Source organism: Aotus nancymaae, unplaced genomic scaffold, assembly GCF_030222135.1.
Source record: "Aotus nancymaae isolate 86718 unplaced genomic scaffold, 86718_ANA_hifiasm-v0.15.2.pri h1tg000010l, whole genome shotgun sequence".
NCBI lineage: Eukaryota > Metazoa > Chordata > Mammalia > Primates > Aotidae > Aotus > Aotus nancymaae.
In genome coordinates, this window is record NW_026988421.1 from 63,119,611 (window position 1) to 63,134,730 (window position 15,120).

A 15,120-nucleotide genomic window follows, 5' to 3' on the forward strand; every position below is an offset into this window, starting at 1 on the left:
CTGGTACTGCCTGAAAGGCAATCTACAAGAGCGGTTAAGTGGAAGGCCCCAGGTCTCACCGTTTGTGTGCAGAACCTTGCCTCTGTGGCTTCCTGTGTGGCCTCCGTCAAGCTCCGCGGCTCCCATGTTGCAGATTCTTAGTGCTCACCACTACATAGCACAGCCTCCTGGAGGCTAGGTTGCAGCCATGTGACTCACTAGCTCTGGCCAGGGAAATGAGGGAACAGGAGTGATGTGGGCATGTGTCACTCTAGGCCAAGGCAGGTAAGAGCCTGTGGATTTCTCTACCCTTTCTTGCCCTGCCACAGTGACCTGTGTGTGTTTCCATGGTAAAGCTCTGAGATGGAAGCACCCTAGATACCCCAAGCCACCCTCGGAGGAAAGCCACCCCCACAGCATTGTGCTATGTATGAACAAGAAGTAAACTTTTATTGCCACTGAGGCTTCAGGGTTTGTTTATGCCATAGTGCAACTTAGTTTAATTTTACAGATACAGCCTTCCTGTGCCCTAATTTTCTCATCAGTGAAAATGGGGATAATAATAGCATTACTGTCATAGAGTTGTTGTGAGGATTAAATGAGATCGTGGATGCAACTCTCTTAAGATGTAAAAATCTTAGTTTTTAACGTTCTATGGGACCATACAGAACAGTATGAAATGACCCTACATGCTCAGAGCAAGAGGGGCCCTGGGAACTTGAACTCACATTTCATGTTTAAATGAAGATACCGAGGCTTGGGGCAGAGGAGGGGATGCCTTGTTCAAGGTCATGCAGGTGAATGGTGGGAGAGTCAGGGCTGAATGCTGACTTTCTGAGCCCTGTCCAATGTACTTTCAGACATATTTTGGTCCCTGCCCTCTGGGAACTCATGATCTAATTGGAAACAAGACAGGAATACTATGGAAAGATCATTCAAGATTCCGTGTTACACCCAGATGTGGGAGTCACCCAGACAGCAAGGGTTCTGAGGGACAGAGGAAGCCTTGGGGGTCTGGGAAGTAGGCAGAGAAGGCTGATGGGATTTCAAGAACATGTTTCAGCAGAAACGAGGAGTGGGCAGAGGGCAATGGTGGGGGAGATGATGGTATAAGCCCAGGCCAGGAGAGAGGGAGGTCAAAAGAGCAGAGTGGTCCATAGAATGGATAGATCAAAGCATGGTCTGTTCAACCAGTTTGAGGGACATGTAGATTTCTTCCCCTTTTGGACCCCTATTATAAAGAGTACTGCACTAAACACCCCTCTGTGTGTCTGTGTATTTGGTCAGCTGAGAGAGAGGTTTTATAGAGAAGAGAGGTTAGGTTGAACCTGAAAAGGTACGGTGGCCTGATTTGCAGGAACGGTGTTGTAGGGTTTGGAAGGCTTTTGAATGAGTGATACAGAGATGATTTGACTTAATTTTTCAGACCCAGACCTCCCAGTTTCAATCATTCACTTACCACATTTACCAATTTTGGCCTATTCATGTGACAACTATACTATTACTGACTCAATTTAAATTCTAATCCCTCACTTTTAAACTCATACATTTATTTTAAAAGACTTTTTATCACCATCATAGATTTTTTTAAGTGCTATTTGCAATAAATACAATATAACTGTTAAAATAAATACAATGATAGCAAAACAGTATTATTAGATACAGCCAGAATTGCCTGCCAGAGGCAGAGCAGAAGGCCTGATTCCTTCTGGTTCAAGGAAGAGGGATTATCAAGTGTTAAAGACAAAATAGCACAACCCGAGACTTTCTCCTTGGCTTCTTTCTATACGACAGGGCAGGACTAAAAGGGGAATAACTTCCTCACCATGTGACTCAAAGAGGTCGCTAGAAGAAGGCTTGCCTCTGGCAGAAAGTGACTTGTAGACCACATCGAATGGGCGTCCTGTCCTCTGAAGACTGTCACCAGAATGAGGGCAAGTTCTTTTCTGGGGAGGTTTGATAGCAGTAGGGCCCAGGGGTGGAAGACTGAGCCGGATGATCAAAGTCTGCCTCTCTTTTTGATGGACATTAGGTTTTCTTGTATGGGACTGATGGGTCGGGTGGGGTATGGGGGTTCAGAACACAAAGAGAACAGATCTTGCTTACTGTCCCCCACTGTAGGCTGTGGAGACCCTAACTCTGCATCTGCTTCCCAATAAAAGAAGAAAATGATCTCTGGATATTTTTTTTAAAAGACACTTTTTGGCATTACAAGGAGAATGGGAATTGCCTTCTCCCTGCACCATCATCTGCAGTCAGGGCGGGCTCTGTGGATGTGTGACCTGCACTGTCACACAGAGCCCTGTGTTTGGAAGAGCACAACCTCGGTTTAATGCTCTGTTGTTGCCATCATTGCATGGGATACACACTGGCAGACAAAAAGGAGTCAGGCTCTCTGGGGACCATTGAGGAAAGAGCTACAGGACATATCTTAAGATTAAAAAAAAAAAGTTCTAGGACAATATGTGCAGTATGGCTCTATTTGTAACAACAAAAAATTCTTTAAATTTTTTAAACACACACACACTTCATTATTCCATTTTCCTTCAACTGGCTGATTAGTGATACATCCAATTACCACTCTTGGAGGGTTAGCCTGGAGCTGGAGCAAGCATCCTTGATTTATTAACGTTTACCACACACACCCTTTTCTACACACTTCTTGGACACTGCTAGGACCTTAGAGCATTCTAACTCCATTTACCCTCTTCCCGCTCATGTGCTGTTGGATCGTGTATTTTAATTCTCCCTATATATTTTAAACATTAGTTTTATTGTTTTATCCAGCCAAGATTCATTTGTATTTACCAGTATTTCCCTCTCTATTGCTCTTGTTTCCTTTCTGAATATCCAAGCTTCCATCTGGGACCACTTTCCTTCTGCCTGAAGCATACCCTTTTGCATTTATTTTTATATTTGAGCCATTCATATGGTTCAAAATTCAAAAGTACAGAAGTGTGTCATGATAGATATCTTTCTCTCCTACCCCTGCCCCCAGCCAAAAACTATATATTTCCATATGCACATAGAACATTCCTTGGAAGGAAATACACCAAATTGAGAACAGTGGTTTGTCTACGTGGTCTGAAATGTTCATGCTGATACTATGTTCATGTCTCCCATATGCAAACAAAGATAAAGTCAGGGACAGGCAGCCAGGGGACCCAGTCTCTTCTGAGTGACAGCCTCTCACTGTGTCCTGCCGTGCACGCAGCTGTTCTGTTACACATGGACTTGTATGATCTTGGCCACAGCCCTGTGGGACACGAGAGGCAAGGTTCCTCAATCCCAGGGCAACTACTGACCACGTCTCCCATTTTCATGAGCACCTACTATGCCAGGTACCACTTTACATTCACCATGTCACTCAATCTTCACCACAGCTCCACTAGTACTATCACCATTTTACAGATGAGCAAACTGAGGCAAAGAAAAGTTAGGTAATCTGCCCAGGAGGCAGAGCCAGGGTTCACACCAAACCCCAACAGTCCAACTCCAGAGTCATGCACAAACCCCATTATACAGATAAGGAAACTGAGGCCCACAGAGATTGAGCCCTAGGCTCAAAGTCACTGAGTCAGTAGTGGCAGAACAAGAACTCACATCCATGACTTTTGGGGTTAAAATCCACAACCCTCCCCACTAATTTTTTTTTTCTGCACATTAGAATCATCTGAGGAAGTTTCAGAATGCCATGTTCAGATGTTGGCCCAGACCAAAAAAATCAGAATCAGAGCCTAGTCTTGTGCCCGCCTCACCTCCCAGGAGTTTCCAAAGTGTAGCCAGGGTTGAGAACCACTATCCTTGCCCACAGGAGACAGGGCTCAGAGTCAGCCTCCTTTGGTTCCTATATGTGTTCAAATTAAATTTCATTTAATCCAGATTTTGCCTCTCATTAGCTCTGTGACTTTGGACACACTGCTTTAACAGTTCTGTGCTGCCTCAGTTTCCTCACCTGTCAGTTTGGATAACTCTAGTGTCTTCTTCATGTGAGGATTGAATGAGACCATCCATACAAAGACTTGGAACACTGGCTAGCACAAGATCAGCTGTAAACAAATCCTACCCTTATTATAGTTGTTATCGTTATTAGTATTATTTGCTGTGTGGCTTTGCATAAACCTGTCCCCCTCTGGGCCTCACTCAGGTCTATCTGCGAGCACACTGTGGGGTTTGGACTGCAGGGTCTTGGACGGTGTCTTCCAGCTCTGATGCACCTTTGTTGTGATCAGTTGCCTGGGTCTCAGGCCTTCTCCACTTGCCCTCATGCTTGTGGAAGCTTGCTGTTTCTTGTGGATGCAGAGGCGGTGAGAGACCCTGCTTGGAGAACCAGGGACTGCTTCTGTGGGACAAGTCCAGCCTATGATTATGGTATTGATCTTCTCACAGCCAGGATGTGCTGGGCTGTGCAGAGAGGAATTGCCCACTGAGGGGTGGCGGCTGACAAGGTGCCAGCTGCCCCAGAGAGAGGCAGAGGGCCCTGGATGGAGGGTGCCTCAGAGAGGCAGGGTGGGGGCTGAGGCAGAGCTGGGGCCGATGCCCACTTCCTACCAGTGCCCAGGGCACTTGGTGCCAGTCCTTGCCACCAAGTGCCATTCCGTACCAATGCATAATTCATGCCCCTGTGTGCCAATCTGTGCCAGCTTTAATTAGCTTCTAACTTTTTGTCATTCATTTTGCTCTGAACACCTTATAAATAAATGATGGGCGAGGGGAGTGGAGAGTGGGGCAGGAATGTGAGGGAAGAAGCCTCTTTTCTTCGGCCACACAGGGGAGAGGCAAGCTTCCAAGGCTGGGCCCAGGGAACCTCACACCCCCGGGCCTTTCTGGTGGGCCACCACGCTGCAGAGGGGTGGCCCCAGCCCACTCTGTCAGCCTTCCAGCCTGCTCCTCCACAAGCTGAGCGGGGCTGCCACAGCTGTGCCAGGCTCCGAGGGCTCACAAACTAAACTCAGGAGCACACGTGTCTGGTTTATGGTGGCAGGCACTGCCCCTGGAGAGGGCGCACGGGCTGGGGATGACGGCGACAGCAGGAAGCAACAAACAGCTCTTTATCAGCTGTGGGGTGGGGGCGTGAAAGGGGGAGCAGGAAGGGATGGGGAGGCTGCTATGCAGGAGCCACAGGAGAGGCGTCTGTGTGCTTTAAAAATAATCATCGACCCTCATGGGGAGGAGAGACTCGTCTGTAAGGGTGGCTCTGTTTTTACAGTTTGTAAAGCACTTTAATGTGTGTTTTTCTCTTTTTATCTGAATGGCAGCCTAGAGAGGTGTTTCAGTGCCTGAGGGTTATTATGCCCATTTATAGCTGAGGAACCAGAGGCTGGGACCAGCGGCTAGGACCCGTGTCCACTGCAGCCTGGTGGAGCGAGCCTCATGTTGCACCAGCCTGCCTTTCTTGGATTCCCAGGGGCAAAGCAGCAGGGGCAGAAAGCACCCCTACAGAGGCTGGAAAGCCAAGGTGGAATGGAGTCTAGTTCCAGTTGGTTCCAGGGGTTGGCATGTTTAAAACAACAGATTTGGATTCCCTCCCTGCTTTCCACCAGCATTCGCTGAGAGTGCCAGTAAGCCAGCTGGTTATTTGGTATGTGGGAATGCAAAGACATTGGAGGGGAGATGCCCCTTCCTCCAAGATGTCAGCCCAGGTCAACCTGGGACAATGCGCTGTCCCCTCTTCTCCTGTAGCTGGTCATGCTTTCCCCTCTTACTGTGTATCTGCACCTCCAAGCCTCCAGCATCACTTGCTGAAAACAACCTGGACTCCGGGTGAGGCCCCCAAACCCTTCACGATCCAGCCCTTGCTGCCTCTGCACAGCACGCTCCTTAGTCCAGCCCTATGGCCACACTACTTTAGTTTTCTCTGAACTATGTGATACCCCGTGACCTTGCACACACAGTCCCTGCTACCTCAGCTGTCCTTGCTGGTCTTATCTTGCCAGGAACCCTTGCCTTTCAAGACTCTGTTTAAGTGGTTTCTCCTGATTGGAGTCTTCCCTAATCTCCTTGGTCAGAGTGGATTGCATCCTGCTTGGGGTCCCCTCTGTCAACACTGAGCCTAGCCCCAGCCTGAAGGATGGCATTGTCCTACTGCTTCCCAACTGTTTCTGTTTCTGTCTCTGTCTCTCCAACTGGACTGTAGCTTCTCTGAGGACCAAAATGATGTCATTTGCTTCTTTGTGTTCCTGGCACCCAGCCCACAGGCTGGCATACTGTGGGCCCTCCAGGAATGTGTGTTAGATGAATGAACAAACACAAAGCCCCTGCCTTCGAGAATCTTACAATCAAATGTGCTCTGGACTAAACATGAACCTGAAGCCACTATACAGATGTGGCTTCTTCTGGAGATCCCTGGGCAAGATACCCTGGATATGAAAGGAGCTGTCTATCACTTTTTTTGTTTCTTTCTCTTTTCTTTTTCATTTTGGGAAAGGGAAGGTAGCATTACTCTAACAACGCTGACTCTATGCTACTACAATCACCTGAAGAATCATCGGATAGTCTGTAACAGGCAGGGTTCTCACGGTCACTGGCAACAGAAATGAACTCTGGCTACTTGATGCAGAAAATGAACTCACTAGTTAGTTAACAGGGGCAGATTCAGCCAGAAGACTGGAGGACAGGCCCAGACAACAGATAGGAACCAAAGGAGGCTGGTGGCCAAGGATGCGGCCAAAAACACAATCCAGGTCAGGTCTCAGGAGTCCTGGAGTCAGGGCTGGGTGCTTTGCATAGTTTCAAAACGATTATTAACTGTTTATAAACATTATGATCCTTCTCAAGGTTCAAAGTGGAGAGTGGAGCTTCTGACTGGCTCACCTGGGTCACATGCTGGCCCTGCAGGCAGAAAGAGGACAAAGGAGGAGCTTTCTTTTTAGCTTTTTCAATGAAAGCAGGGCCTGATCCTACCCGTTACTTCATACACTGGGGCTCCCCCAGTAGAAGTAGGGTTTGGATGATGCTGGGTCATGGGACGTTGGCGTCTCTGGCTCCTCGTGGCTGTCCAAGTGCGTTCACATCCACCCCAGGAGGGAGGCTGGGCAGGCACTGTTCTCTCATTTTCAGAAATGGAAACGGGGCACAGAGAGGTTCAGTGACTGTCCAGATGACATAAGGTGGCAAGGGGTGCTTCTTTATCACACAGGTGTACCTTCCTTGATGCCCCAGGGGCTTAGAGAGGAGGCAAATGATTCCTGAGGAAAGGGATCCAGGGAGAACTTTGAGAGCTGTTGGGGAAACAGACCTGATATGGTTTCAGGAATGGAAATTCCAGAAAGGCAGAAAGGTGAAAACTCAGGTAGCTCATCTCCTGGAATGAGGAGATTAGAATTTCTGAGATACTGGTTCGCAGGATAGAGGCTGGGTTCTTTTCCCCAGCTCTGAGGCTCCTGCAAACACCATCATCCTGCCTTTGGCTGGTTCATGTGCAGAAGAGCAAGCCTGCTATTCACCTCCAGGATCCAGTAGCTCCCGTGGCTCCCTGGGGAGAGTTCCTGTGCCACCTCCAGGCCTCTGTGCATGCTGGTCCTCCACCTGGAGGGCCCTTCTGCTTCTCCTGCCTATGGACCTCCTGGTCATCACAGCAGAAGCCAGCTCTGACATCCCCTTGTCTAGGCAGCCTTTCTGGGCTCAAGATTTCATAAGAAGAAATCACCCCACTCTCCCTTGGGCTACTTGTCCATTTTGTCACACTTACCTTGCTAGGTTGTAACTGATTTGTCTGCCCCTCTCTCCCACTGGGAGTGCCCTGAAGACAGGCTGGATGTCACTCACATCTGTGTCCCCAGAGTGTGGTCCTGGCCTGTTCCCCTCAGGGCCATCCTCTCCTCCCCTCTGTGGTGCTGCTCTGCATCACGGCAGGCTGACCCTGCATGCTCCCAGGCCGGCTGGCTTCAGGTGGGAGACGAGAGGGCTGGGGAAAGAAGCCAGGACGCGTCTCCACACTCCACCATCTCTGGCAGTAGCTGTGTTCCTGTGATTCGAGCCCACACCACACAGGCCCACTGTGGCCTCACCTCCCACTGTATGCCCTGATCCTGGTCACTCTACTTCCTCCCTCGTCCCTCCAGTCTAGGGGCGGCACACGCTCTGCTGTTGCTGCACTCTGGGTCACCTTGCCATCCATTCAAAGCCCTTCCATTCCCTGTCTGTTACACACTCCTGGTGGTTCTGTGGGCTGGCCGCACCCCAAATGACACCCCAGTTCCCAGCATGGTGCTTGGCACAGAGTGTAAGAGAAGGTTTGAGGGTTGGAGAACCCTGAAGAGCTCCTCTTCTCATGCTTTCATTTTATGAGTGGAGAACACAAGGCCAAGAGAGGTCCAGTGTCCAGTGCTGCCACCACCCAGCTAAGGTACCAGCTCTCCAGACTCCTGGCTCCAGCACCCTGTGTAAAAGCATAACCTAAGACACGTACGGCCATGGCTCCAGTTCATTTGTCCAGCCTACTTGGCATCTCTGTTCTGTGACTGCGCAGGCCTCACACAACACATCCTAAGGGAGCTCCTGCTCAGGTCTCCATAGTGGCCTCCTCAGAGGGCCCCACCAGAGCAACCAGCACACTGTCTATCTACTACCACAAGCCAGAAACCCAGGAGTCTCCTTGACCCTTCGCTCTGTCTCAGGCAGAACCACTCCCTCTCATGGCCCTGGAGCTTTTTACTTCCTGAAAGTCACTTCTCTCCACTTCTACCCACCCCCTCATTCCAGGTCTCTGTTACCAATCACCTAGACACTGCAGCAGCCTGAGGACATGGAAGCACCACCATGGCAGGGATTTGTTTGGTGCAAGCATGCATGTGTGTGCGCGTGTGTGTGCTGTTCATTGACATATCCTAAGTGTCTATATTCACAAGGTTAGCTAACTTTTTCTGTAAAGGGCAAGCTGTAAATATTCTTGTTTTTGCAGGCCATACGGTCCCTGTCGAAATTCCTTATGCCTATAGTTGTAGTGTGAAAGGACACACTCCAGGATAGGCCATGTCTGTGTGCCACTAAAATTTTACAAAATCATGTAATGGGGCAGATTTGACCTATGGGTACCAGTGTGCTGACTCCTGGTCTAGAAAAGTTCTTGGCACATAGTATTTGACAAATAAATACTTTTAATTGAAGCAGTCTCTTATCGTCAACTGTTGCCTCCCAATCAATTCTCTCTCTCTTTCTTTCTCTCTCTCTTTTCTTTTTTTGAGATAGAGTCTTGCTCTTGCTCTGTTGCCCAGGCTGGAGTGCAGTGGCATGATCTCGGCTCAATGCCACCTCCAGCTCCTGGGTTCAGGCGATTCTCCTGTCTCAGCCTTGTGAGTAGCTGGGACTACAGGTGCACGCCACCACACCCTGCTAATTTTTTTGTATTTTTTAGTAGAGATGGGGTTTGCTATGCTGGCCAGCCTGGTCTCAAACTCCTGAACTGAAGGGATCCACCTGCCTCAGCCTCCCAAAGTGCTGGGATTACAGGCAGTGAGCCACTGTGCCCGGCCTCAGTTCTCATTTTTCCTAACCATAAATCCGATCATGACACTCCTACCCTTCACCCTCCACTCCAACTACCTGCTTTGAAGCTTTCACTCTTTTTTTTTTTTCTTGAGATAGGGTCTTGCTCTGTCCCCTAGGCTGGAGTGGTGCAGTGGCACGATCATAGCTCACTGCAGCCTTGAACTTTTTGGTTCACTCAAGTGAACCTTCCACCTCAGCTTTCTGAGTAGCTGGGACTACAGGTTCATGCCACCATGTCTGGCTAATATTTAAATTTTTTTTGTAGAGATAAAGTCTTTCTACAGGTCTGAAACCTGGTCTGAAACTCCTGGTCTCAAGTGTTCCTACTGCCTCGGCATCCCAAAATGTTGTGATTACAGGTGTCAGCCACCATGCCCAGCCTCTGAAGCTTTCACTCTTAGGATAAATTAAGGCCAACACACCTGCACAGTCTGGCCCCTACTCTATTGTGGCTTTACACTCACTGCCAAGGACTAGAGGGACCACTCAGTGACTCTGGGATCAGAGAGGGGGTGCTTAAAACCAACAGATGGTGCAGGCTCACCTAGGCCAAGTGCCTGCCTACCCGCCCTCCCAAGCTTCCTGGGAGCGTTTCCTCATTTGCTGGAGGCACGGAGTTCTCCCTATCCTATCTTGACTTCCCGACATATGCCAGCTCCTTCCCACCTTTGCACAACTTGACTGAGACTGCAGGCACCAAACCATTTTTCCTGGCCCAGCTGTTTCCCGTAATGGGCACCTGGGGCCTTTGCACATGCTGTTTCTCCTGCCTAAAACTCCACTCTCTCTCTCCCTTGCTCATCCTTCAGCTCAGTCACCTCCTCCAGGAGGTTTTCCCTGATCCCCTAGGCCAGGTGCCATTAAAGCACTCTTCTTTCTAGCACTGATTCTGGCTGTAATTTTATCTGCTTATGTGTTTCATTGATGAATGTCTGGTTCCCCTACTAGAGGAGCTTCATGGGCACAAGGACCAAGCCTGTTTTGTTCTCCATCCTATTCCCAGAACCTATTTCAGTTGGCTAGCACATAGCAGTAACTGTGAATGAATGAATAATGAATAAGTGAATGGTAAGGAACTGGAGCTTTGGAACCAGATAGATTCCGGGTTCAATACCCGACTCTAGCACAGGGGCAAGTCCCCAGCTTCTTCCTAAAGCCTGTTTCTCACTGTAAGACTGGTATAATGGCAGGACCTACCAGAAAGGCTTTGTTGAAGATAGAGTTGAGGCCCAGAAAGTCTCAGCCCAGAGCCTGGCTCGGGGCAGGTACTGTCAACGTACTGACTGGAACAGTGACAGCTCCAGAAATCCTGTCATGTGAGAAATAGTTTTTAAAAAATCACAACGTTTAGCCCCGGGGAAGTAAAGATCAAAGGTAGGGAATAAAGCTCTTCCATTACCTGCATATGGACCCTTCCTGGATCCAGCTGTCTCAAAAAGCCATAAAGTCTCTGTTCTTACAGGTGTGCAAAAAAAGGCTGGGAGACCATGACTCGGGCGCTGCAGGCGGGGTTCCCGCAGGGGTGAGGGCGCCTAGGTGACCTCATGGGTCTCCTCCAACCTGGGGTCCCCCATTTCTAAGCACTTGGGGCATCTTGAGCTCGAGTTAAGGGAGGAGGCCCAGGAGGGAGCGTACGAGTGGGGTGGGCAAAGGCAGCTGGTTGGAGAGAAGCGTCGGCCAAGCGGCCCCAAGGACTAGAGGGACCGCTCAGCGACTCTGGGAGAAGAGAGGGGGCGCTTAAAGCCAACAGATAGCGCGGGCTCACCTAGGCCGAGCGCTCGCTCGCCGGCCCGGGCTTCCCGGGAGCGTTACCTCGCTCCGCCTGAGGCGCGGGGCGGACGCGAGGCTGGGCGGGCCCCCATCCCCTGCGCGCCCCTCTGCGGGACGGCGGGCGGCCCTGCGGGGCAAGGCTCTGTCTCGCACCTGGGGCCGCTTCCGCGGGCTTCCTCTCTGCCCCTTTGGGGGATTCGTGGAGTTGCCACAGCAGCCGATGCCATGACATCGGCAGAGGGCAGCTTCGCCAGCACTGAAATATTCATGCCCTGAGCGCCCGGCGGGGCTCGGCGCCAATCCCGAGGGTCCGGGAGGGCCGGGGCGAGGGCTGGGGGATCCTGGCGGCCCGAGGGGTGGGGGAACGCCGAGCGCGGGCAGGCGGGCAGGCGGGCGGGGCGAGGCGGGAGGTGAGGGAGGGAGCGGCGGGAGGCGGGGTCTGGGCGACGGGGGCCGAGCGGGGCGGGGGAAGCGAGGGAAAGTTGATCGCGGACTTGAGTGGCGGCGGCGGCTCGGGAGACAGCGACGCGGGCTGCGGGCGCGATGCTCCGCCAGAGGGCAAGTCCGACGGCGGCCGGACGCTGAGCCGGGCGGGGCGAGCAGCCCGGCCAGGGCATGGAGCGCGGGGTGGCCGAGCCTCGGGACGTTTGGGGCGCGCCTCGTCCGAGCCTCCGGCGCGCCTGAAGTTGCGAGCGGCGAGCGGCGAGCGGGCGGCCCGAGGGGACCCGGGAGCAGCCGGCACGCCGCGGATGAGCCTTCGCACCGGCGGCGAGACGCGGCGGTGGCCAGGGCCCGAGCAGGCGGCCCGCGGGGGCCTATCCGGCGAAGAGCAGAGCCCGAGGCGCGGCGCGGCGTCGCTGCACACAAGCACACGGTACCCGGAGCCGCGCACCGCCCCTTCCCTCCTCGCTTCCCTCGCTTTCCCCTCGCCGTTCGCCCGCCGCTCGGCGGGAAAGTTGGTGGTGACCGCAGCTGCCGAACCACTTGTTCCCAGCGCGGCCATCGCCCGCGGCGGGCGCTGGGGCCTCCTTCGGTCCCGGGCCCCTGGCCCCAGCCCCGCGTCCCGCTCCGAGTTCCCAGCCCGACGCGCGGCAACTTTGATTCCCCGGGAACTCGAATTCCATTCGCCTTAGCCTTGGGAGGACAGGCACCCCATCCCCCAGTCCCCGGTCCTGGGACCGCGAACATTCGGGGGCTTTGCTCTGGGCTCTTGGGAGAGGGTCCAGGTCTGGGGTGGGGAGATTTTAGGAAGTGGAGGGCGTTGGGATCCAATCCCATCCCCTCTTGAGCTCTGGGTCCCCATTTGGACAGTGGGGATGGGGTGGGGCGCACCCCTACCGGACTGGGCAGCGGCGCTGAAGGGAACTAAAGGCACGTAGATCTCCCCTCCCCTTATCACGTCTCTGTGCCCGCGGGAGACCCCAGGGGACTTATGCATCCTCCCAAATTCGGTCCAGCTGTGGGAAGACGCGCCCCTCGCGGAGCCGGGAGCCTTATGCAGCTCGCGCTTCGCCTTCTGTCCCCGGAGTTGGCCCGTTATGAGGCGTGCTGGCTGCCCTTAGGGGCTCGCACCAGGGAGCACTGCCCCTCGTCTCCACCGTAGGTCAGCGCGGGACTTGAGCAGAGCCTGCGTGTTCCAAGGAGGTGGCGGCGCCAGCCGGCGGGCACTTTGCCTGGCTTTCCCGGAGCGGGCACCTAGAGAGGCTGCCGCCGTGCTGTCAGCAGAGATCCAGTGCCAGCTGCCGCCCCACTGCGACCCCAGCCCCAGCCCTAGTGCTGTCAGCGGTCCACTGGAAGGAAATTAGCCTTGCCTCAGTAGTCAAACGTCCCCATCCTCCCTAGTAATTCAGAAAGCAGAGCCTTCTTTTTCTGCGTCCTTTGCCTTCTCAGACCAGAGCTGGCAATGACCTCGCCTTCCAGCCCCTTGGCAAGTGCCGCCACCCTAATTTGGATTTTGAAATAAGCTAGAGAGACACATGAGGAGTGTGTGTGTGTGGGGGTGGGGGGTGGGGGGGAGTCAGACCCTCGCACAGGAAAGAATTAGGCTGTGGGGCGGGGCGGGTTTGCAGAAGCTAGTTGGGGCCAGGTGCGTGGTGTTGTTGAGTCAGCCCATGGTGGGGAGAGCTGGCTTGGAGTTAGTGCTTGGTTCTTGGTTCGTGGTGCAGGGGTAGATGCACTGCGGTCAGCACCTACAGGGATGGGGGCACTAGATGTCACTCTGAGAAGGAGAAGCTGGGAAGGGATCCCTTGGCTGGGGGAACAGCAATGCTTGGCTCTGGCTGCTAGGGCTGGGAGGGCAGGAAGGCCGAACGTCTCATGACAGAGGGTGGGTGTACCCTGTGAGCTGGGAAGGTGGCACACAGAAGCGACTGGTGTGAACCAGGAAGCTCTGCTGGCATTGCTAGAGGACAGCAGTGAGGGGTGGGAGGCCCTGAGCTAGCATCTTGGCCTTATCTGTGCTGGGCCCCCATATACTTCTCTCTAGGCCTTCCTCACTTCCAGAAATCTGGGCTCCTCGTGTCTGCTTACCAAAGGGCTTGATTTGAGGGGTGTGATGTCAGATAGTTCTGGTTGCCTCCTGAACAGCTCTCCCACCCAATAAGCTACCTTACCTGCAGTTTCACCATTTGAGCTTCATTTATTTGAGCCAAATATGTTAAAGGGAACCTTCCTGAAGTGCTTATTTAAAATGCACGTTCTTCTGGGAGGGGAAGGTCTAGTGGAACCTCACTCCTCTGAGTGTGAGCTGTGGGCATGCAGCATTGGCATCACCTGGGAACTTGTTAGAAATGCAGACTCTTGGGCCCCACCCCAGACCTTCTGAATCAGAATCTGTTATTTCATGAGATCCTTGGGTGACTCATGCACTCAGTAAAGTTTGAGCTCTGGTCCACAGTGCCTTCTCTAAGAGGCATTGCATAGTTCCTTGGTGCAGGGTGTCGTATAGGGCAGTGGAGAAGAACACAGATGAGAATGAGATGGAAACTTCTTTCTCTGGCTAGTTTTGCTAGGTTTCGATTAATAGTCCACCACTGGCCCCTTCGGGTTGTACCACACTAATGCCACAGAAGTGTCTGTTTTAGGGTCTTTTTTTTTTTTTTTTGAGATGGAGTTTCGCTCTTGTTGCCCAGGCTGGAGTACAGTGGCATGATCTTGGCTCATTGTAACCTCTGCCTCCCAGGTTCATGCGATCTCCTGCCTCAGCCTCCAGAGCAACTGAGATTATAGGTGCCCACCACCACGCTCAATTAATTTTTTTGTATTTTTAGTAGAGACGAGGTTTCCTCATGTTGGCCAGGCTGGTCTTGAACTCCTGACCTCAAGATTCACCCACCTAGGCCTCCCAAAGTGCTGGGATTACAGTGATGAGTCACCATGCCCAGCCTGTTTTAGGGTCTGTTAAACAGATTAGAATAACTAATAATTCAGCTTTGTGTGCAATCAAAACTGAACATGGAACCGGGTGCAGTGGTGAACCCCTGTATTCCCAGCTACTTGGGAGGCTGAGGCAACAGGACTGCTTGAGCCCAGGAGTTCGACACTGTAGTGTGCTAGGATCGTGTCTGTGAATATAGCCACTGTACTCCATGCCGGGCAATATAATGAGACCCTGTCTCTAAAAAAAAAAAAAAAAACCCAACAAAAATTCCTGTACATGGGCTAATAGGAGGTGAGTGGAGGGGCAGGGCTTCCAGAAGCTGGATGTACACACTCCACCTCTAGGACGCCTGAGAGGTATTATCAATGGGTCGATCCATCTGGGAGGGGCAGATGAAGTGGAGAGTAGTTGCTTGATTCCTTCTGCTTGCGGGACAGCATCTGCCCAGTCACAGGCCACTGCATTCCAGCCTGGGCAACAGAGTGAGACTCCTTCTCAAAATG

The 15,120-nt window shown here is 52.3% G+C and overlaps 1 protein-coding gene across 1 annotated transcript in view; it reads left to right on the forward strand.

Annotated features, from left to right (window-relative positions):
• Positions 1 to 11,722: 11,722 nt before the first annotated feature.
• CDH23 (cadherin related 23) overlaps positions 11,723 to 15,120 on the forward strand; it is a 421,218-nt gene continuing 417,820 nt past the window's right edge. Inside the window, exon 1 of the mRNA XM_064374253.1 lies at positions 11,723 to 12,112. The gene's annotated coding sequence lies outside the window, so the exon portion shown is untranslated. The remainder of the gene's footprint in view (positions 12,113 to 15,120) is intronic.